The 24515-nt window shown below is 34.4% G+C and overlaps 1 protein-coding gene across 2 annotated transcripts in view; it reads left to right on the top strand.

Moving 5' to 3' along the window:
* Window positions 1–18326: 18326 nt before the first annotated feature.
* Window positions 18327–24515, top strand: part of LOC108368808 (discs overgrown casein kinase 1) — a 21309-nt gene continuing 15120 nt past the window's right edge. The window contains exons 1-2 of one of the 2 annotated variants that reach the window (XM_017623724.1): window positions 18327–18456; window positions 19628–19732. The gene's annotated coding sequence lies outside the window, so the exon portion shown is untranslated. Of the gene's footprint in view, window positions 18457–18476; window positions 19204–19627; window positions 19733–24515 lie in introns of those variants that run through there. The other variant, XM_017623726.1, reaches the window with a different exon arrangement.

Below are 24515 nucleotides of genomic sequence, written 5' to 3'. Positions count from 1 at the left end.
AAAATCTTCATAAAAAGATTTTTTTTAAAGCCAAATTTTAATCTGAAAATAATTTCAAAATAAAGATTTTTGTGTATGATGTAATATTTTTAATGTTTAAGTTAAAATTGTTAACTTATTTATATTATCCTTGCTACATCATTGTAAGCAGCAAATTAAGAAGAAATATGAAATACGAAATCCCATACAATATTATCTGCCTTCTTCTCTCGCACAGCAAAACATTTACTCTAGTGCAGAGCTAGAGAGTGCAGGAACAGAACAAACGGTGTATCCCCTCTAGTTTAAATGACAAGAAACATTTGCTGATGGGTCTACATGGATAAATGTATAACGAGAAATAAAGGGACGGCGAGATTTATAAAACAACGTCCATGTAAAAATACCAATAAAAAATCGAATTAAATACATAGCTCAAAATTGCTATGGAGCTTTGTAGAATTTTCTTAACTTTTGTACAAAGATTGAAGTTTGCACTTATGGTTTTTGATAGATAACGAGCGATTCTTTCATAAAGCAAAAAACAAGTAATTTTTAAACAAAAAACACAAACAACTTCAATTATCATATAAAAATTGATCGTCAATTTCTTCATGATCCAATGACCGTATCTAAACCAAATTAGTATGGGACCACCCTTGAGTTACCACCTTTCCGATAAAAAGGAATTATCGAAATCAGTTCAAGTAGTCCAAAGTTATGCGGTAATATATGTACATAAAAAAGTATTCGCACGAATTGATAAACTCCTCATTTTTTGAAGTCGGTCAAAACTTGCATAATGTCGCGTCCCTATTTATATTTTCGCCAGTGTATATATACATACATATGTTAACTGTGCTACAAATTTTGTGATGATATGAGGCAATATTCATTTTATGTTTAAGTTGTAAAAAAAGGACTTTATAACTTGAAATTTGTAATTTTTTCAACCAACATAATAAGGGCTATTTACAGCCGTAAAGACAATATCGCATTTTGTGTTTCTTTTTAGGTATTTTTAAATGAAGATTTTTAGGATCGAAAAGATGTTTTTTAGCTTTAAAATCTTATTTTGAAGATTTTTTGGAAAAAATTAAGAGTTTTAGGGGACTTTCTCTGGCAACACTGCTTATGATTGCAAGTATACTACACACATACATACATATGTATACTACATATGTAGATATTTACATTATATTCCTGTCGCCTTTAAAGGTTTTTATCTCAAACCAAAGTTTATAGATATTCACAAAGTAGAGACATAGATTAAAATGTTTTGGACGTTCTAACCCTTACACTCGAAATTTTATTGGAATGTTTTTGCTTACCTTCATTAATACATATGTATAGTATATCGCGCACGTGCACGCTATTTATTTATTTTTTTTATGTATTAATCTACTTACGTACATTACTTATGGGGAAACCTATTGAGGTGATGGATAGAATTTCAACCTTCGATATCTCCAGACACTATGCATTAATCATCAAAAAACTGAAAATTGGGAGAAATATTTTACGGAATACTTAGGGGCTTTTACGCTTTTCGCCCACTGCGAGCGAAGAACCAGGGTGGAGAAGAACTTGGTACCACTTGGCATTTCCAATTGGCGTCAGTTGGTACAGAAGAGAATCGACCGGCGTGCTTTACTGATCTCGGCCAGAATTGTAGAATTTTTTTCTAGTATTAATTATATAAGTTCTAGGGCCTTAAGGGATGCAGTGTAAGTGCCCTTTTTACCCCTGCCTGAGTCCGTCAATGTTTAAGGGCCACCCTACTGTATGTACATATCTACGGTATACCGGTATTTTCAATAAGAAACGAGGTCAACAACACACTTTTATTATTTGCTTCAAACGGAACCATTTCAAAAATATTGCAACATTACTATGAAAATAAGAGCAGAAATTAAAGACCGGGCGGTGAAGATCAAACGTTTCGATTTCGTGCCAAATTCCTAGATTTCTTAGGCATTAAGTCGTGTCTGTAATTGCTGTTCGAAGTTGCAAATAGTCGGCAATTCATTGAGAAATTGTAGTGATTCATGTACATATGTATGTATGTGTATGAGCAGTACTATTTATTTGTTCCAGAGGCGAGCATTTTATTAGTTATTGTACGCATGCGTATTTTATAAACGTATTTTATAAACGAATAACAGCTACAAATGTTTTTTATACTTTTTTAAATTTTTTTTTTTTTAAGTATGTGTTGCCAATGTATTAGTTTTTGCATTTTTCTTCTTCTACTTCTTTTTATTTCAATATTAATACATAAACGCTTAAATAAAGCTGAAGGCATCATAGACAGAAAATAAAACACATGCATATGTATTTCGCACATCAAAAAAGCCGACGCTATGTTGCAAAGTATGGCGGCAGTCTCAACTCGAGAGCCCTACCAGAGCTATTGCATTAGACAAATGCTACCGCCATGCTAGCCAAGCACCGCAGTAAAGCCTTGAAGAAACTTGGATTAAACTATGTAAGTACATAAGTAAGAGCATTCATATAAGTTTTGTTTTCATTCATTTTTGTGGCAACTTGCAGCCAATTAATGTTGCACATCCAACGCACCGCCGCGCTGGTCAACTAGACTCACAGTGCACCGACAACATACAAACAATGAACTAAAATAGAAGGAGTGGTGGGAATTTGTTGAAACTTTACTCCTAAGAAGATTACATCATGGTAATTTGCAAAACGAAATAGTTTTGTTGTTTTTTTTTTAAGTGAAACTTCTTTAGCGGCGGTTGGTTGGGAGTAAATTGGCAAATTCAACGGAAATGCTGCAACGGAAATGGTTGAGACGGAAACAAGTGCTTCTTGAATGTATGTTGTTAATTTAACAAAAACTAGCTAATAAAAGGTTAAAGAATAACACTTAGAAAAGGATCAATACAAAAATGAAAGTAAAGGTGAGTACATACATACAACAAGTAAATAAATGATAAAGGTAAAAATAAAAACAAAAACTAAGATGCATAAAGATAAAGGCAAAAATAAAGACCAAGGTAAATTTAAACACTTTACTTATATAAGGACAAAGGTGAACGGCAATATGTAGCTGAAGAAAATGATAAACATAAAAGTAAAAACAAAGATAAATATAAAGAAAAAGATGAGAAGGAGGATGCTGATAAAAGTAAAGATGATGAGGACAGAGGAAGAAATATTAAAATAAAGGTAATTATAGAGAAAAGTATATATGTAGATAAAAACACAGACTGAATCTGGGAGCTATTTTGGGGTTTTAGAGAACTTCGAGACCCTCGGGATTTATCGATATAATAATCAACATTTTTATCGGTTTTGCTATCGATTATTTATCGATTTTGTTATCGATATTATTATCTATTTTGCTATCGAAATTTTTATCGAATTTATCATCGATTTTGTTATCGATATTTTATCGATTTTATCCTAAAGAGGTTTTATTCTAATTTTTATTGAAGTTCATACTTTTAAAACAAAGCTTTTTAAAACTATTTCCTTTGACACCAAAAATATTAAAATATTTCCCATCATTTACGAAAAAAATTTTGTTTGACACTTAAACTCTGATGCATATTTAAAATAACTTTTGAATTAATTTGAATTCAATTTTTTTAACAGGTGGCAACCCACTTCAAAAACTTTAGAATGTTCCTGATCTTAGCGTATGCCAAATTTAATCTAAATCCATCTAGCCGTTTCTTAGTGAAGAGAGACCTCGCAAGCAATGCATTTTATTGAAGATAAAAATATATGAGCCGTTTATTTTGAAAGTGGCATAAGTCAATTCGTACCTCTTGTGCTTAAATGATCTGCTACTTAGAACGGAATCATGTAAGCACAAGAGCTGAGAAGTGGCTTACGCCATTTTGAAAATAAACGGCTCATGCCAAGTGTCGTAGTGAAAATCTGTATTGCACAAATTATATTAGATTTAAGTTGATAAATAAATAAGGTTTCAAGTCAATTTTATTACATGTATGATATAAACTTTTCTGAACTGTAGTTCAAATGATACCAAAAAATGTGTATTCCAAGACGCTCGATTTTGTCGTTTTTGACCACGTTCCGTGCACTGTGCGACTTCCCGCTTGGAGGTGCAGTTCACTCAACTTTATAGAACTCAAGGAAAATTGAAAAGCGCAGTGTTTATGAGTTTTTCAACTAGTGTTATTTACATATGCCGACTAAAATACACTTTCCATATGTACATACGTACCTACATATGTATAATACATACATATGTACGTACATAACTACGAGAATACACAATCCCTCGGGGGCGGCATTTCTTAAGTAAACAGTGGCATTATGTAGACTGTCATAAACTGACAAACAGTTAGAGGATAGATGCTTACACATAGACATATGGATGCACAAACCTACAAACATACAAGCATACTTATTATATATGTATGTACCTAAAATACACTTGTTACATCAATTCACATTTCATTTCTGTATGTAATAAAATCTTAATTTGTAACCTTTTACCACTTAATTTCGTCCAACGCTCCTAATTGCCGGTGTCGAATTAACCATATGTATGTATTTACATAGGAATGTATGTATGTGTCTGTGTGTGTGCAACCCGTAAGCTCTCAACCCCGAGTAATAAAACAATTTAAAAATCAAATTTTTAACGTTCAACCAACCAGCAGTGGCAATGCTCGGCAGCTCTATTAACTCATATCCCTTTCTTACCCGTCGAATGTGTGTGTGTGTGAACAGCTGTTTGCATGAATGTCTCTGGTTATTTGAAAACTGAACATACATATGTACATACATATGTATAAAATTGCCGGTGACAAGTGGATATTATCTTTTGTTTTGGAAAGATGGTTGGAAATTATGGACAGCGACTTTTGAATCGTCTTCATTTTTACTTGACATGAAGTCTAATGGCCAATGACATTTCACCTCTGTTGATATTGAGAATTTACCTTTATCTCCTTATGTTCCACTCCGGCCACATAAGCTTTATTTTAGTTACAGGTGCCAGTACATTACCACCCGGTAGCCACTTCTTCAAGGAAATGATCCCTTAGTATGAGCTTGCGGGAAGCTAGCGCCATATCTATCCTATTCCAGGCTGTTGAAAGTTTACTCCCAATATAGTACGCAGTAGGCTATGGCGACCCCAAGTGAAAGTGTTTATGATTAAAAGTGAACTATTTCATAATGTTAGAGAATGGTGACAACAATTTTAAGTTTTCATTAAGGATTTTTTAAACAGCTTTCATGGAATATTTCTATGTTTTCGTTAGGTATGGTTTTTATTATTTTGTCATTTGTATCAGTAGTTATTTTTTTTTTTATTGCGAAATTTTTATGCCAACTTTTAGTTGAAATATGATCACTGCGTTTGAAAAGAATTTGTAAATTCTTTCTTCATTTAAACTGGTCGGCCTTAGGATTAGTGGAGACATAAAAAATCTCTAGTAAAGCTTTCCCTAACATTTTTCGTTTGGAACCAATTATGTAATATTTCATTTACTTCCAATATTTGCAGTCTTTACTTTTAGATAGGGCATAATCCTAATAAAAATATTTCTAAATCAAGATTTCCCAAATGCCTTTAGTGTGGTATCCATATTGTAACATTTCATTTCCATTACCAACTCAATTGAGTTAAATTTTCAAACAGGTGGCAACCCTCCTCAAACATATCTTCGACTGTAGGTTTTTTAAAAATTCTTTAGTTTGATACCCACATTACAATATTTCATTTGTTCAATCAATTTAAGTGAGTTAAAATTTCTGTCTGTCTTTAGTTTGGTACCGATATTGTAAAAGTTAATTTATTTTATAAATTTAACTGAGTTTAAATTTTCAAAGAGTTGGCAATTCTACTCAAAAATATTTCCAGCAGTTATCTTTCTTAAACCTCTTTAATTTAATATCTAGATATATTGTAATATATCATTTAGTTTAACAACTAAATTGCGCTAAATTTTTTATCAGGTGTCAACCCTCCTTTAAAATATTTTCTTCTTAAAACTCTTAGTTTGATAACCACATAGCCAAATTTCATTTACCTTATCAATTTAACTGAGTTAAAATTTTAAAATTGGTGGCAACCCTCCTCAAAAATATTTCCAACAGTTATCTTTCTTAAACCTCTTTAATTTGATGCCCATATTGTAATATTTCATTTATTTTATCAATGTAATTTAGTTAAAATTCCAAACAGGTGGAAGCCGCCCTCAAATATATTTTCGGCTGTAAGCCTTCTTAAAACTGTTTAGTGTGATACCCACCTTGCAATATTTCATTTATTTTATCAATTTGACTAAGTTAAAATTTTCAAATAGGTGGCAACTGTCGTCAAAAGTTTTTCCAACAGTTATCTTTCTTAAACTTCTTTAATTTGATAGTCATATTGTCATAATTCATTAATTTTATCAATATAAATGGGTTTAAAAATTTCCAAACAGGTGGCAACCCTCCAAATTTTGACTTTTTCTCTGAATGTCAGAGAAGATCAAACTTTTTAATTAATGAACAAAAGTGGAAATTTGTGTAGAATTTCAGAAAATTTGGTAAGCCGTTGATCTTATGGAGATACTAGCAAATATTCCACGTGCTTCACTGCGCCTTAAAAGTATTTTTGTGTTGCTACAACCTCCAAAAACTCTTATGGGCTCATTCATAAAAATAAAATAAACTTAAAGAATGAAGTGAGATTTTATAACAAATTTTTGATTTATGAAGCATTCTGTATTTTTTATGAATGCGGGTTTCCACTAGGCATTAAATGGCAAAAATTACAAATGACAAAGTTGGGCATTAAAAAATCGTGTAATTACATTAAAAAAAGTCAATAAGTTTATTTTCACAGGCATTCATTTTTTTTTCATTTCAATGCCTAGGGGAAATTTGAAATTCGTTTTCGTATTTTCGAAGGTATTTGGAAACTATGTAAATAGATAAAGCAACGACTTCGACCTAGAAGTTTAATTTATAACCTTTTAACTTCAGTTTACATATCGCGCATTTTCTTCAAAAGTGTATTAATTCAGTATTTACCCCATATTATCAATTAAATTAAATTAAATTTTTTAAATAGGTGACAACACGTTTCAAAAATATTTTCGACAGTAAACCTTCGAAAATCTCTTTAGTTTTATAACCGTATGGTAATATTTGGTTTGATTTATCAATTTGATTGAATAAAAATTTTCAAACAGGTGGCAACCCTCTAAAATATTTTCCGCAGTAGTCTTTCCTAGTTTCCTAGTTTGATACCCATATATCAAGATTTAATTCATCTTACCAGTCAAATTAAATAAACATTTTCAAACAGGGGGCAACCTTCCGCAAAAACATTTTCGACTGTAAACTTTCCAACCCTCTTTAGTTTGACACCCATATTTATTTATCTATCAATTAAAACTTTCTAACAGGTGACTCCCTTCCAAAAATATTTCCATGCAAGCCATCTTAAACCTCTTTCTTTCTATAATGTAAAAACATCGCACAGTGCGAGATTTGTACAATCTAGGTGGACAGAAGTACTAAAAAGAATACGCCCCGAATTCTAGTATTTTTACATATGTGATGCAAAAATAGCACACAAAACAAAATAAAAAATAACGGTTGTCATATTAGCGATAAAAAATTAAAATATTTTCATTACAAAAATAAAAAACTTGTAATGAGAATTCTTAGTGCAATTTAATTTGCTTTTCATGCATTTCAGTTCTTATCCGTGTAATTTTTCTGAGGCATACACGTTATTAGTGACCAAATATTAACAAGTCACTTCATAATTTTCTTTGATAATTTTATTTAGAGTTGGTCTTTCTAATGACCAAACGCGTAAAGAAACAATGTTATCCACCTAGATTGTCGAAATAAATCCAGCATCCTAAATATACCCCCAAAAAACAATTTTGTCCACTTAGATTGTTGAAATACCACACTGTACATTGGCCTGTTACAAAACAATGAAGAAGAAGCAGATAACCCAAGGAGTATACCATGTGGCCGGAAGGACTGATACGCCTACGATAGGACTACGCTCTGAGCCGTTCGAAACCCGACGATATTCTAGGGAAGGCGAGGAAAACAATTCACATTCATGAGACTTCATGCTTATTATGTTAGGAAATGCAATACCTGCTACCAATTTGAATTGCGTCGGCATCTGTCTTTTATAATGAAATTCGTAATACGCTGATTATAGATACAAACTTTTTAGTTCCTGCAATCGTGATCGTCATAAATTGGTGCGGAATTAAGTACACTCACATATATTTCTTGATCTCTGACTAAATATTTAAATCTTTAAGTGCCATTTTGTCAAATAGGTTTTAAGAATTTATCTGCGCTTAAAACACATTCTTTAGAACAAAATTTGTATTTAAAGAGGCGATAAATTTTAAAACCTACTTGAGAAAATGAGCCTAAAAATGCTAGAGATAATAGAAAATAAAAAATTTATATAAAATAAATAAAATCACTCAAATAAAATCTTTAGCAAAAATTAAACTTTCCACTCGCTGCTGATTGGCTGGTTACGCCAAGAGCATCATTTAAGTCAATTAAGCTCAGCCGAACAAAAGACCGCCTCGGGTACCTGAATTGCCTGCTATTGGCTAACGAATCACTTAAGTGTGATGGACAGCAAACAAAAAACAAAAAGTACATAAAGCTCATTTAAAAAAAAATAAAAATAAGTAGTACGTGAGAAATGTAAGTTTGTATGTTGAATATAACAAAAAAAAATACATAACAATAAAAAAAAAACAATTCAACAATAAAGCCGAGACTAACTAGCCACGCCGCTCAATATGTGATATGTACATACATACATATGTGTGTCTACGATCCAGTGAACCAACGAACGGGGCGAATGATCATAACAAGTTGAGTAAATATTACTCGCGACATTTGTTAAATGAAATCAATTAGCAGCAACGAGAGAAGCGATGTCAACAACACGCAGGCAAATCAGCAATATTGGCGTGAATATGTTGGTGATGACGCTAATATTGTGATTGTTGCTGTTGCCGCTGTACATTTGTTAATGTTAAATGCATTAAGCAAAGATGTATTTTTATACCCATGCTCACTTCTGCACAAGGGTATTATTATAACTTGGTTTTCATTACGTTGTGTTTGTAACAGCCTAATGAAATCAAAATTGGTATAGGACCGGCCTCCCTAGTAAAGTCAAATTACGGAAAACTTATGCGCATGGGCGTACGCAGGTACGAGCTGAGGGGGGCGCAAGCCCTTATTCCCTTATTCTTATTACTCTAAACGAGTAATTCTTGTATATATACTATATATATATATCCATAGGTTTCTCGGTAACGGTTCTGACTATTTTAATGAAATTTTGTATTCAGATAACGTTTTGCATTTTAAGGCTATCTGCTTTGGTGTTATCCCCGAAGATATTCATATAGGGTTGCCACCTATAGTCGATTTAAAAAAAATTAACTAAAATAATTTCATATGGATATCAAATGAAAAGTTTTTTTGAGAATTTAAGTCCAGAAATGCTTTTCATGAGGGTTGTCACGTTTTTTTTGCTATACACACATATATGTACACTAAAATAGTCTCGCAGTATTCAAAAAGATTTTAATATCATCCAAACATTTTTCAGTTTACCAATTTTCGGCCCTAATTTGACTGTATGTACTACCCGGTTTCACTTATGTACTTCACTTATACGAAAGTTCCGAGTGTAAAAACAGACATATCCATCAGTTTGGGCACACGTGCGTTGGGTAACAATAGTTCGATTTCGCCCCAACTTAAATTTCTTTACTTATTTTCCTATAGGAAGTTTGCTCTTTACATACTATGGATTGCGAAAAGGCTGGTATGCAGCTCTTATGGAGTTTTTGCTTTTCTTGAGAGCTGCATACTGGCCTTAAACTGTGAATACTGTATCACGCAGCAGCTACCTGTTGCTACCATGGTTATTGTTTAGTTGCTGCTATATATTTTTTTCCTACTGATTTCTCATTGCGTTTATTATTGTGTTAGTCGTAAAGAGAAAATATGCCATATCACGTTGTATCGCGAAATATTGAGGGAGGGAAAAAGTGTTAACTATCCAAGCATTTTCCCATGGCTTGAAAGTGTCAACCTTATTTAACTACATACTTACATATGTATGTATGTATGTGCATATATGTACTCGTATAGTAGATACAACAAACTTGGCAACATCAAAAGTAGTGTCGGGTCATATACATACATATGTACATAGTCATATGGCCATGTCACTATTGCATACCTATGCTTATGTTTTGTAGCAAATAATAATCCCATGACCCGATAGATATTTTTTTAAATTCATAAATACAAATGATGAAGACATCATTTCGTCACCTGAAATGCAAAAAGATGTAACAAACATCGTTGCTGAAATTCAAAAAGTCGTAACTAATAAAAAATTCAAAATTCAATTTTTGATTGAAATGATGGCTCTCATCGAATTACAACTCCCACATTATTTAATGAAAGAAAATAAAAGTTTTTAGTCACGATTTTTTTCATTTCAGTTACGATGTCGTTACGTCTTTTTTTCATTTCAGGTGACGGTTTGAGAATGTGTATGTACATATGTACATAAAATAGAATGCAGTTTTCACCCTTCTAAATTAGCTGTGCTGATAATTTTACTTACGAGGTTTTATAGTAGGTATGGGCATAAATATACATACATACATATATGTATCGAACCCCGCGGCCACCCTTATAATTTCCTTAATACTCCTCATATTAAATTGTTATCAATCAAAAAGGAAGTATAGTAGTATAATATCTATCATACTCTTATCTACCCTCCTTATTACCTTATCAAATAAACGAGTGATATGTACATAAATATGCTTTTGCAAATATTCTTTAGAATTTTCTTTTTGTCGGATTTATTCTTTTATTTAAAAAAAAAAAAAGGTAAAATACCTTACGTAAACTGTTTTTTCTGTGTACTCCTAGAACGCGAGCTTATATCTGTATATTAACGGCCAAACACGATTTTAGGAGAAACTTCAGTGGGTAGCAGAAATGTGTACACGGTGATTTTGGTTAATTAATAATATGTAAGGTTTTTTTTTTAAGTTAAAATTTGTTTGTTATTTTTCCGAAAGTATATGGTTTATGCTTTAATCAAAACCATATAAATTAAACTTTCAAAATTTATACAGAGCTTAGAAAATTTTACCAAATTCTCATTAACATTTTAACTTTTTAATCTGATTTTTAGAATTTTGTTGAGTATGCAGTTTGGTAGCCCATTTTACGGCCGCTTAAACTTGTTCTTTACTGTACTTCATTTAACTGAGAACTTATTTAAATTCCAAAAACCGAGCAGCACAAATTTCTATGTAAAGCAAAACTCTCTGGGAAGACAATAGATTTTTTTTTATAGGAATTTGCAAGATTCCCTGCTAGCTGGTGTCCACGGTTGCATTTCAAACATACGACAATTGTAAAGAATTTTATAAATTCTTTCAGAGGGACAAAAAATAGGATCTACATGTATATTTCTTGTTAGTCCAACTTTCTTCAACATACGTTTAAATTTCTTTGTAGTAGTAACTGTCGGATTTCCTATATCGACTCTGGTTGAGATTGTATTCGGATTACGAAAACATATTTTTTTCAGCCGAGTACCTTTAAAATCATTGTAATTAACTAAATTAATTAAGTAAACAAGTATTTACTTACATTTTTCATTTTAAAATCGCTTAAGTTTGTAAATTTTTACATTTAACAATCTTGCTTATTCAAAGTATCGTCGACAAAAAGTTCAACCATGTGCCACGATCATATGTTTTTCGTAATTGCAAAATTTTTTCCAGCTTGAAATTGCAAACTTCTCTCCCAGAACTAGTATTTCTACTTGTGATTTATTAAAATAAATCATGTGAAATTTAGTTGAAACAATTTAGCCATTTTTAGCCTGTCTTTTTTGCCAGTTTAGCCGGTTCGTCCAAAAAATTCTGGCAACACTGGCTCACACACAAAAAACACTATTTGGAAATTCATGAACACTACATCAAAAGATTGTTATTTGTGAAAGAAAAAGAGACACGTATTTTTTATTTTGAGCCGGATTTTTATAAAAACGCTGATGTTTTCAATTTCTTTATTTTCGTGACATGTTATAGGGCAGCTAAATATGTTTTTTTGCATGGTATTATTGGAGTATATTCCCTTAATTACATACCTCTCTTGGACAGTTAGAATGGGTCTAGTGCCCGGAAATATTCTTTCGAAAAGAGACTGCTAAAATTAAAACGTTGATACTGAACGTTTTAAGCATTGTAATGGGTTCAAACTCGTTACCGGAGGGTTTCTGGGGTCGGTGATTGCGAATCTAATGTCAGATTTCCAAAATTCTAAATAGCGGAAGCAATATGGCGATCAATTAAAAAAAAACGATTGGATTTGGATCCGCCATTTTGAATTTTGAAAATCTGCTGACATCAGATTCATACACAGAAACCCAATGGTAACAAGCTTCAACCCTTGACAATGCTTAAAACTTTCAATATCAACGTTTTGATTTTGTTGATTTTTTAAGAATCTGATAGCAAAATTGGCTTCAGATCTGTAATCAACGACCCAAAAAATTCCCGAGTTTTGAACCAATCTCGCCAATTATCGCCATTTTGAATTTTGTAAAACTGACATCTGATGCGTAATCAGCGACCCCAGAAATCCTCTGGTAACCCATGGCAATGCTTAAAACATTCAGTATCAAAGTTTTAATATAGCAGTCTCACAATTTACAATTTTTATAAAAATCCGGATTTTTACTCGCAAATATGAAGTAGGCATTACACTTCTGAAAATAGTTGTTAAGTTTGAAGTAAAATGTAAACATTTGTTCTACATTGTGTTAAAAAAAATCGACAAAATTTTAACAGTTTTCTTAAATAGGGCAATCATTGAGTTTTCACTAGGCATTATATGAAACAAATTTTACCACTATGTTGGGCATTAAATACTACCCGTGCCATCGTGCTTGTTTCCCCATTGTTTTTTTATGATGGCGTACATTTTTTGTAGTTTCGTTGCCTGGCGGAAATTCGGTTTAAGAATTTATGCAATTTCTCTCTTAGGTTAGCAAAACTTTATCTCACACTTTTCTTTTCAACTAACTCTAGATATTGAAACTAGTGTTGGGCAGTATCTATACCAAAAGTACTCAGAACTCGATTCTCAAAAGGATCGACAGTACCCGATTTTTAAAGGTATCGATACTGACTTCTCAAAAATGCTCAGTACTCGGTATCCAAAAATAATATCTTCCAACCATCACTTTGATACAAGTACTTAGGCTCGACATGTGAGTATTTAAATAAAGTAATCAGTACTCTTAAAAATACCTAAACCTTAAAAGTATTGATACCAAAGAACTCGATGCTCAGAAGTACTCGATACTTTCCAACACTAATTGAAACCTTTATGAACAATGTATGTATGTAACCGATCTGGGTAATTTTTATCACGATTGCATTTTAATTACGATTGCTTAATTATAATTCTTAAATTATATGCGATTACGATTACTTTAATTGTAAACACAAATATTGCCATTATAATTATAATAGTTGTAACCTTAAAAATTTAAGGACTAAGCTTACTGTAATCGTATTCATGTAATACATTTCTAAGGGGAAACCGCACAGGCCTGTGTGTGTTTTTTTTTTTGATCATGTACTTGGCTGTTACATAATTCGTTTTCCAAAATTTGTTAAGCAGATTTGCGCTCCAATGCAACGAACTTACTTATTTTAAGCCATTTTACAAAATCTTTTATGAATATAAAAAATCCTCATACACAAATTTTGCCACTGATAAAACTTATACATACGGGTATCTAGCAAACAAAATGACATATGGTAAGCAATAATTTTCGACTGTGGAGACGCGTCGTTAGCTAGTATTTCACAGACGATTAGTTGAATCAAAAGTTTACATCATTTAAATGAAAGTTGAACAATGTAAACGCCTTTTAACTACAATGATTGTGTACGATTAGGAAATAATAATATTCTGAACGAAATTTTTCGAAAATTTCATCACTGCTATAAAACTTGAAAAGAAGGACAACGAGGACATTTTTGCTCAAAAGAAGGACATAGAAGGACAAAATTTTTGAGGAGGACAAATCACGTTTCAGGAAGACAATTATCCTCAAAGGAGGACAGTTGGTCAGCTTACCATACACCATTGCACTATAAACAAATTCGTATTCTTGTAATAAACTTCATTAAATTATTTCAAATCATTTTCTTAAAAATAACACTGTGCTCGGTGCCAGGGTCAGTATATCAATACGAGTACTTAACCTCGCACGTGCATGTTTACTTAGCTGAAATATCACAATTTGCAGGTTCCTATAATATCCATAACATTGGAACATATTAAATACGACAACCAAGGAATCAGCTCAGACAGAACCACTTTAGCTCCACCATCTAATTTGTGCATACATACATAGATGCATAAATACATATGTTTATTTAATTTATTTGTATGTATGTAAACGTCTCACTCCAGGTTTAAACTTGCAAACATATTCAGACATGTACATTAGACTGCATCACTCCCCATACAAAAAAAAAATCGGTACTGCTTTTCCATTGGAATTATAAAATCTATTATATTTTAAGACGTCCACCAAAATATTTCGGAAAAATATAAAGATTTAAGCGAGCTGGACCCATTTGAAAATACCTGCAAAAATTTAGTTTTTTATGGATAAAAATAGTTTCTTAAAGCTATAAAAAATTACATAAAAATTAAAAAAAATATATATATTTAAAAAAATTTTAACGGAATCGTAAATTTGAGATTTTTGATGCTGTTTTTGAAATTTTTTCAAAGATTGGTATAAGAAAAACTTAAATAACTGATCCTAAACTCTTCCGATTTAGACTTGTGAGATACCATTGGAAAGATATTTTCTCACCCTTTTTATTTCTTCTCCAATAAACTCATTCAAAGGATGAAAGAGAAAGGTAGGATGAACGAACCTCATTCAAAGTTGAATTAAAAAGTGTTGGTATTTAAAAAAAAAAAGCTTGGGGCACGAATGACTTTTTGTGCACATAAATAAAAATAGTGGGAAAATACCTTTCGGCCGAGATCACATAAGTCTAAATCAGAACAGGTTTGGTCCAGTTATTTAAGTTTTTCGTAAATCAATCTTTGAAAAAAGTAAAAAAAAAACAGCATCAAAAATCTCATTTGTTACGATTCCGTTGAAAAGGTTTTTAAATATTTTTATGCAGATTTTGTAAGCTTAATCTGCTTTGCCGTCTGAGGGGACTTTTTTCAAAAATTTCATTAAGAACCTATTTTTATTCATATAAAAAACTCTATTTTTGGAGGTATTTGCAAATCGGTCCAGCTCGCTTAAATCATAATATTTTTCCGAAATATTTTGGTGAACGTCATAAAATATAAATCTTGATATCCCGGCGGAAAACCCGCAACTTTTTTTTGGTGATGCAGTCTAATGTACATATGTACATATGTATTTATGTATTTATGTTTATGCATAATAGTATATTATATATGTATTTTTGATAGGACTGCTAAGCAAATAAATGACAATGATATTCAGATTAATTGACTTTATCAACGCATGCATACCTACATAAGTATGTACATATATGTATGTATGTAGATATACATTAAAGTACAAAACCCTGCGTCGTCGTTCTCGTATATACGACTGAGAAACGGAAATGGGTTTGACGCTTGTCATAAAGTTTGTTTTCATTCTTTTGTTGTTATACAAACATACATATGCATGTACGTACAATATCCTGCAGAAAAAAGTTTCTTCTGGTTAGCTTTTTTTGCGGGATTTCCATAAATTACTAACTTTTAATTAGCTATGACAAAACTAACTTTAACTTAGTTGTAAAGTCCTGCAGGAGTCACACGTTATCGGGAGTTTTTTTTTTTCTTTACAAGTTTCTACATACATATTTAAATATCCGCACACAAAAATTATTTTCAACACACTTTTCTTTTGCAATTCGCAGATTGCTTTTCGTATTCAGGACAAATAAAAGAAAGGTCGAAATTTTGTTGTTTTCATATTGATGTTATGTCTGATCGAATTCAAATATGAGACCATATACAAAAGAACATGTAAACTAATAAGCAATTAAAAGGTAAATAAGTAGATAAATAAATATATAAAAAAATATATTAAAACTTTTTTTATTGACAGTTTATGTTCAAAAGTAGTTAGCTGCAAGTTAGTTGACATCTAATGCAGAGGAAACCAGTTGTCACAATTTTGCGCCCATCGACCTTCAAAAGTATGTACATAGTTAGGTACGGCCATAGTTAATAAATAGTTACCTCTAGTCGACTGCTGGTAAATAAGTCAATATTTAGCTACAAACTAGTCCCATTTGCTGCAAGGTATTTACATATATCAGTGTGTATGTATGTACTTAAATATTGGCGCTTCCAGTTGTTAATAGCCATATTGGAAACAGTAAACAACTCTCTATCTTGATCTACATACGTTTGGATGATTAAATCGTAAAGATTTTTTCGAATTGGAGCCTATGCCCAAATGTTGTAGTTGTAATTTTTAGAGCTTCACGAAAACGCTTATTGCACTAGAACTAGTGAAACGAAATGTATGGCGTTTCAAAGATAAAATTCCAAACCTATCGACAAATATATTTCCGTAAGTAAACAATTCGGTGTCTGTCGTGGAAACAACGGTAAATATTGGCTTATTTAGGGGTCAATTTTGAGCCTTTAAAATGCTCTAGCAACTTGTGATTGGCTGACATAACTTTCATTTAGGGGGATATGTGTAGGTTCTTTGGAGCAGTTGCAATATTATCGTGTACAAGTTTTATATACATAAATTCAACAAATATCGAGCGTTTTAGGCATAAAGTTGTTGAAATGCTCGAAAACCGCTTGAATGATTTTGTTTTTGTATCGATCGAAATGGGGTTGAAAAGGCTTTGTTTCTTAATTATATTTAGGAGGGTCGCCATCTGTTTCAAAAAGCAAGTTCGGCCGAAATATTGGTAGAAAATTGAAATGTATATCCTGATCACGGTTGCCACTTTGGTAAAATGTTACCAAAATTGGTAACTTTTATTCTCTTTGGTAATTTGGTAACTTTCGATCTCATTTGGCAACTTTTGGGCATAATGCCTAAAAACCCAAAAGTATTTTACAATAGCTGCGGCAAAGGTACATACACGTAGCAAACTTCTTACGGAATGAATTTGTTTCTAAGGATACATACGAAATTGTGAGTTATGATTGGCGATGTGTACAAACATATGAGCCACAAGGGGCTAAAGTCAGAAAAATAAAAAAATAAAATATCTAGCTACCTCACAAAGAAAATTAAAAAGATAAATAAAACAGTTATGAATGGTCAAATGAAAATGCGCACTGTTTTTTTTTTTTTTTTTTTTTTGAAATATGGAAGGAAAGGGTGTTACCCACACGTGCTTGACAAATGAATTAACTCCATTAAAAAACGTGAGGGATGCCATCAAATAATGTACATTATTTTTTTAAATACCGCTTATTTTATAAATTCAACATAAAGTTATTATAAGCTTTGACCCTTAAGTTTATCATTTTTCAAAAAGTGGTTTATACCTATGTAAACTTCTAGGCAACTTTAATACAAGTAACGCCCATTGTTTATGTCAAAAGAAAAAAGGCTTTTAATACTTTTACAAGTTTTTTGGTAACATTTAAAAAAAATTAAAAATTTAGAACCGGCAAATTAAACGATCAGAAGTGCATAATCAAGAAAATGTTTTCAAAAACTGCAAAACAGAGCAGTCGGAAATGCATCATCAAGCAAATTTTTTCGAATAACTGCAAAAAACTGCGTCCGGAAATGCATCATCAAAAAATTACGAAATGACGAAAAATTAATCATCAACCGCACCCTGCGAATGTGCAACCTGCCAAAACAATTATCAGCCTTTTTTCCAGCTTGTCACAGAGTTACCGCAACTTCAACCAATTGTTTACGAGAGCCACTGTAGTAAAGTTCGAATCCGGTTTGAAAACCAGATAAATTCATTACGAAGTACGGCGAATTCTAATCAGTCTGCCAGGCAATCCCGTTGAATGCAACCTTTTGGCTTCGATGTTGTCTGTAAAATTAATGCTATTCGGATTTTACCAAAGAATGTAAGATTTATTTTCTTTGGTCGCAATATATTATTTTCTAATTCCATATGTACTTGAAATCGGCTGTGTTTAGCGCATTTTCCAACTCAATAAACAACGAACCTCATCAAATGCAGCCCTGTCAGTTTCGCCGCAAACCATTCGATGACATTTGACTGTGTTTTTACACTTATTCAACACTAAAGTTTTGTATGACTGCCTGGCAAAATGGCGAAGTCTTGTTGAAAATCTAAAATAAAGCAATTTTATAAATTAATATACCCTTAAACCACGGAGAATAAATAACTAGAAGTAAGTGTGCATAAAGGAATGTATAGGAAATTAAAATAGTGAGTGTAGCGTAAATCATAAGTAACCTAGGAATTTAACATGTGTTGATGAGCAGTCCCGAATTGGTAGAAATGGCGAAAGTAAAGAGCAAAAGAAAATTACGGAAAATAAATTAGTTTCGAAGACTGAAGATATGCGAATGGCAAGTTTTCGCTTTAAGCAGGGTTACCATTCCAGGCAGCGATTATATGGCTTTAATATCACGTTCTTAAAACAGCACAAAATGTTACTAAAATTATCTTTATTTATGTGATCTATATTTTATGTATTAGCAATTAATCTGTTTGGATCAAATTCTTTTGCAATAAGCCATTTTTATTCGCTGCACCAACAATGGCAACGGTAACCCTGGCCGCCCATATGCGAATTCGAATCGAATAAACGCGAATGCCAAAGACGAATGAGGGCAGCGAATACGTTGCAATATAGCTGCAGCCGTGTGTGTAAGCGAGATGACTAAAGTTGCCAAAAAGTCACTGAATAAATGGGTGAGAACGGCAAAACAATAGCGATCTACTGTTTTTCAACCATAGACGGCGCTGCCAAGCACGAACTTTGGCAAACGGACAGACGAAAATCTTCCAACGAGGCGACTTCGAACAACTTTTGTGATTACTTTTCCAATTGAAAATTTTAGGAAAGAAGCAGGTGTTCAAAAAGTGCAATTAAAAAAATTAGGTTTTAATCTTAACCAAGTGTTGAAAATTAGTGAGTAAAAGCATTGAATTATCTTGGTAATAGCAGTTTTAGTGGTTTGTGCGTGCGTGGAGTGTGCTGGCAGGGTGATTTTGATGAGGAGTCGTGGCCATGCATGAAAAGAAAATGTTTTGACGCTATGCCACCATCGATCACTACGACGACTAGCACAATCAAACAAAGGAAAAACTCAAAACTCTGAAAATTTATACCATCAAAAGCTGAATTAAATAATCCCTTTTGTGATAAGTTTGCGTCGGGTCCGGGTTCCAAGAGCACCGTGTCCGTTGTTGCGTGCCGTTGTCGTCGTTGTGTTCATCGTCTCGTATCGCTTTTGCTCCACTTCAAATTACGCTGCGTTCACATATTGTCGAATCGCATATTGTGAAATAAAAAGAAATTAATATTTCCTTTCTTTAAAAATTTCCTGGTCGAGGTATCTGATGATAACACAGTGTGTGTGAGCTTTTCGTGATAGGTGCATCTTGGTCACATCTGGAGCAGTGATAAGCAAAATATTTGCTCAACAAGCCTGAAAATAGTAAGTATCAAAAAAAAAAAAACAAAATATGTAAATCTCAGTTTAATATAGTCGTATACATACTACTTACATATGCATTCCATATTTTGTTCCCCCCTCATGAATATTTTAACAATTAACTGTAGCATGATTCGTCGTTGGAGTGAAATATTTTCAGTGGTTTCAGTTCGTTCCAATTGCATATGATTTTGTTTTTCTATCTGCTATGTTTATGCCTTTCGCGGTTGTCTGTTCACATCTGGTTGTCCTCGCCGGCACAAGGCCAATGACTGCGAATGAACTGAAGTTTTATTTAATTTGGCCTCCAATAACTTTTTAAAAACTTTGTTTCTTAGTATAACTATATTCCACAGCTAATAGATCCGACCGAGGAATATGCCTTAAATCTAGCCCGTATGTTTTATTTTATAACTCAGTTTTTTCGTTTTGTTTTTATTTGTACATTATTTATTTATTTGGTCTACAGAAAAATGTTTTCTTACAGACAAATGAGAATAGAACATTAAGATACATAGTAATTTATAATAATAATAATAATCACAGCATAAAATAGCAGGTTTGGTAGCTGGCGAGGCCTAGTCTTCAGTCTACTTTTGTGTGCGGCGGCCGGAAAGACCTAGTTTCCGCTCCGCGCTGCGGACAGGCTGTTCATCAAGGTCGGTAAGGCCGGGTTTCCGATCCATGTTCCCGAAGACATTACTTTGTATGTGTGGCAGGCGTAAAGCTCTGGTTTCCGCTCCGCGCTATGAACAAGCTGTTGAACATGGTCGGAAAGAACGAGTTTCCGATCCATGTTCCCGAAGTCATTACTTTGAATGTGTAGCAGGCGGAAAGTTCTAGTTTCCGCTCCGCTCTGTGGACAAGCTGTTCAGCATAGTCGGAAAGAACGAGTTTCCGATCCATGTTCCCGAAGTCATTACTTCGAGTGTGTGGCAGGCGGAAAGCTCTAGTTTCCGCTCCGCGCTGTGGACAAGCTGTTGATCATGGTCGGAAAGGCCGAGTTTCCGATCCATGCTCGTATTGTCTTACGCGGTCGCGAAAATATACGAAGCCGATTACATTCGTACCAAGCAGTCATAGATATTGTGTAATTTATCGTTCCCGGTTAAAGATATTAATTATAGTGTTGTGGTTAGCAATTATTATTAATTATATAATAATTATGATATTTGTCTTAAAATAAAACAAAATTCTGTCCGAGCCATTTAGTGCGTTCCAGAACGTCTACGTTTTGCAGGTTTTGCAGGATTTAGTCCAAAGTCGTTCCCGTACGCCAGTTCACATAAAGTTTATTAAAGGCGAAAGCAGCTGTTCCTGCAAAACCTTCAAATCCTGCAAATCGTGAAGTACGGCAAAAATATACGGCATATTGAATCAGTAGTTAATTACTTTAACCGCCGCCCTCCCAACGCCGGAGGCGGCGTCGCCTTTATATTGCATAACGCGGTTCAATATCGGCTCATTACTTCCCGAATAGTTGCCAACTATACGCCCATTGGATGCCAATGTTTGACGATCAAGACCGGAGATACTGAGCTTGAAGTCGCCAACGTATACATACCGCCTGCAACCATCTGCGCAGCAGGATACCGCCCGAACATGAGTGCGCAACTTGAAGGCGAAAACCGGGTAGTGCCAGCGGGTTGTAGCGCGCAACACGAACTGTGGCACTCCAACCTGGGCATCGACCAGCGGGGTTTACCGCTCACTGAACAAATTGACGACTCGACGTTCTGTAAACGACGATGCCCACACTGGGACCGCGGTTGACTGCTATAGCTCGCCAGATATATGTACAGCAAGCGGAGGTCTCATAAACTGCATTGAATGGCAACTAATGCTCACGCCTATCAGGGACATTATCAAACTGTTAAACGAGCAGAAGCGGAAATCGTGGAACGAGCTCCTCAAGACCTGCAATCTCTCCAACGGAGCTAGCAAACTGGACGATAGTAAAGTCTTTCTCCCATCCGACGAATCGTAAAGACAGCGGGAGTCGAGTATATCACAGCAGCGTTCAACTCGTCACTGTCCACTCTGCTCATCCAGGAGATGTGGAAAATGGGTAGGATCATTCCCCTCCTTAAGCCAGGAAGGAAGGCGGGCGCAGGAGACTTACCGGCCAATCTCCCTCCTATCCCCAGTAGCAAAGACAAGCACTACCTGAGTGTCCAGATTGTTAAAAAAAGCCCAATTTCTGAAAAAATCGTCAATTTTTTTTATATAAAATTCTTGAAATCGATTTAACAAATCTTTTATTTTAAAAATGAGCCCTTGTTATAATATAGTTTTTAAAACCAAAAATGAATATTATACCTTCAAAGGGTAATAATAAATAACACAAATCACTTATATAATAGTGAAGTACAAACAATTTTCTTTAAAAATATTTGTTTCAACACATTTGATGTACAATCCGCTTTTAAGAGCTTGGCGCTAAAAATAAAATAGAAAGCTATAAGACGAGATCAGCTATTTCCACAATTTCTTCAAAATCACCTATAGTGTCTGAATGATTTACATTTCTGTTGTTGTCATATATTCGGCTATTCAACCTTGATAGCATACTGTTTGATATTGGAAACGTTTTGCATCAGAAACTATTAACGCCGGTCCACATAGAACTTTCACGTTGGTTTTGGCATTGGCGTTGGTTTGACAGAACGCACGTTAAAAGTATGCTTGCTACAATGAACGCTTAGCAGCGAATGCTCGGGCCACTAAATTAACATACTAACGACAGATAAATTAATATTTCATATCAATAACTGCATTAAAAACGATATTTCTTACCCGCGCTTGATTAAAATATTATTTATACATACATAATTTCATTTATTTGCAACAGCTGACGAGCGACGCACGCGAAAAATTGAGAGTTGGCCATCTTTTTGCTTTGTGTTGGCGTGAACGTTGTCGAATTTTGGCTATGTGGACGGCTGCATTTGAATTCATGTATTCATAGTCAGCTGTTGAAGCGACGCCAACGCCAACGCAACGCCGAAGTTCTATGTGGACGGGCCTTTATTAGCCTTCATATAACTTTATTTCCAACTATTGTATTAAGGCTTTCAAACCTCATACTATTTCAAATTTTAGTTTTTGTTGAATTCATTACGGAAGAAGGCGCTCAACAAAAGATGTGAGTGCGGCAAGGATAATAATATGAATGCTACTTTACTTATATTTCCAAACATTTTATTGCCTNTATTAGCCTTCATATAACTTTATTTCCAACTATTGTATTAAGGCTTTCAAACCTCATACTATTTCAAATTTTCTTTTTTGTTGAATTCATTACGGAAGAAAGCGCTCAACAAAAGATGTGAGTGCGGCAAGGATAATAATATGAATGCTACTTTACTTATATTTCCAAACATTTTATTGCCTGTTGCGGTTTTCACTCCGTAAGCAATTATCCAAAATTCTTCAGAGTCGGATGGAATGTTTCTGAAAAAAGTTATTCCATTGCAAGTTAAAAGATTTAAATATTCAGTTTCCGCTGGTTTTCGCCAAATTCGCACAAAACCGCCAAATCTGGGCACTCTGAGCACTACTACCCCCAGCATGGCGAAGCATCTGCAACAAGCCGAACACCAACACGGATTCCGCAAAATGCACAGCACGACCCCTGCATTAAACGCCAGCACCACACAGATAAGGGAGGGTCTGAACCAACGTCGACTCGTGTGATAGGACGGTCCTAGTCGCGGTGGATCTGTAGAAGGCCCTAGACCATTTGCTAAGACGTCCTGGAGTCATCGCTTCCGAATCGGACGAAGCGGTGGATAACTAGCTATCTGTGTGCACGCCAATCATCGGTCGAATTCCAAAACGCCAAGTCCAAGCCGCTTAGGATTAAACAGGGGGTCTCCCAAGGCGGCGTACTCTCGCCGACACTGCTCAACGTGCGGGGAAATCAGTGACTATCTCACGGATGTTGCAAACCACGCCACACTGTACACCCCAAAATCCTGGAAGTTACGTTCGACAGTTTCTTCTCCTTTTCAGCGCACGCCTCAGCAACCTGCGAAAAGATATGAACAAGGAACAAGGTCCTCAAGACAGTAACCAGCAGCACTTGGGGAACCGACAAAGAAACCCTACTCAGCACTTACAAAGCAATCAGCCGGTCGGTGGCAAACTACGCAGTGCCAATGTGATCGACAGGTACCGGCGATAGACAGTGGAGAAACCTACAAAAATGCATCACCTCTACCAAGAAAGCTAGATGCTGGCGGAGAAAGAGCACAACACGTTGCTATCGAAGCAGTTCTTCGTGGGATGTCACTGGTAATCACCCCAACAACGTCCTGCTTCGCGCCTATCGTCGCCGCCCGCTTTCTTGACCTCCGGCTTGTCGAGTCGGAGGAGGAAGACGACCCATGACGAAACCCCGGGGGGTTGAGGACTGCTACTACAACAACTGCGACAACTCCCGGCCTATAAATGGCGTGATCGGAGCCCAATCACCACCTGTGCCAGAGACACATTTGTTTGTATTGAAAAATGTGTGTCAACCATTGCCACGACAGTCGGGTCTACATAACCGGAACGACCCAGATTTATAGTTGGCCAAGGACTGTTACTCCTGCAACACTCAAAAACTCTTTGGCGAACTTGTATGCTGCTACAACAACAACAACAACGGAGCTTCAACTGTTAAAAGAGACCCCCGTTACCCTAGCCCAGTTACGGTCTGGATACTGTAGAGGGCTAGTTTCGAAGCCGCCTTCTCCCCAAACACTAGATGCAGGCGATCTGAATGGATGAGATCTAGTGT

This window comes from Rhagoletis zephyria, unplaced genomic scaffold, assembly GCF_001687245.7.
Source record: "Rhagoletis zephyria isolate East Lansing unplaced genomic scaffold, Rhagoletis_zephyria_1.1 Rzeph_scaffold_03335, whole genome shotgun sequence".
NCBI lineage: Eukaryota > Metazoa > Arthropoda > Insecta > Diptera > Tephritidae > Rhagoletis > Rhagoletis zephyria.
Note: the sequence above shows the minus strand (reverse complement) of the source record. Positions and strands in the feature narration are given on the sequence as shown.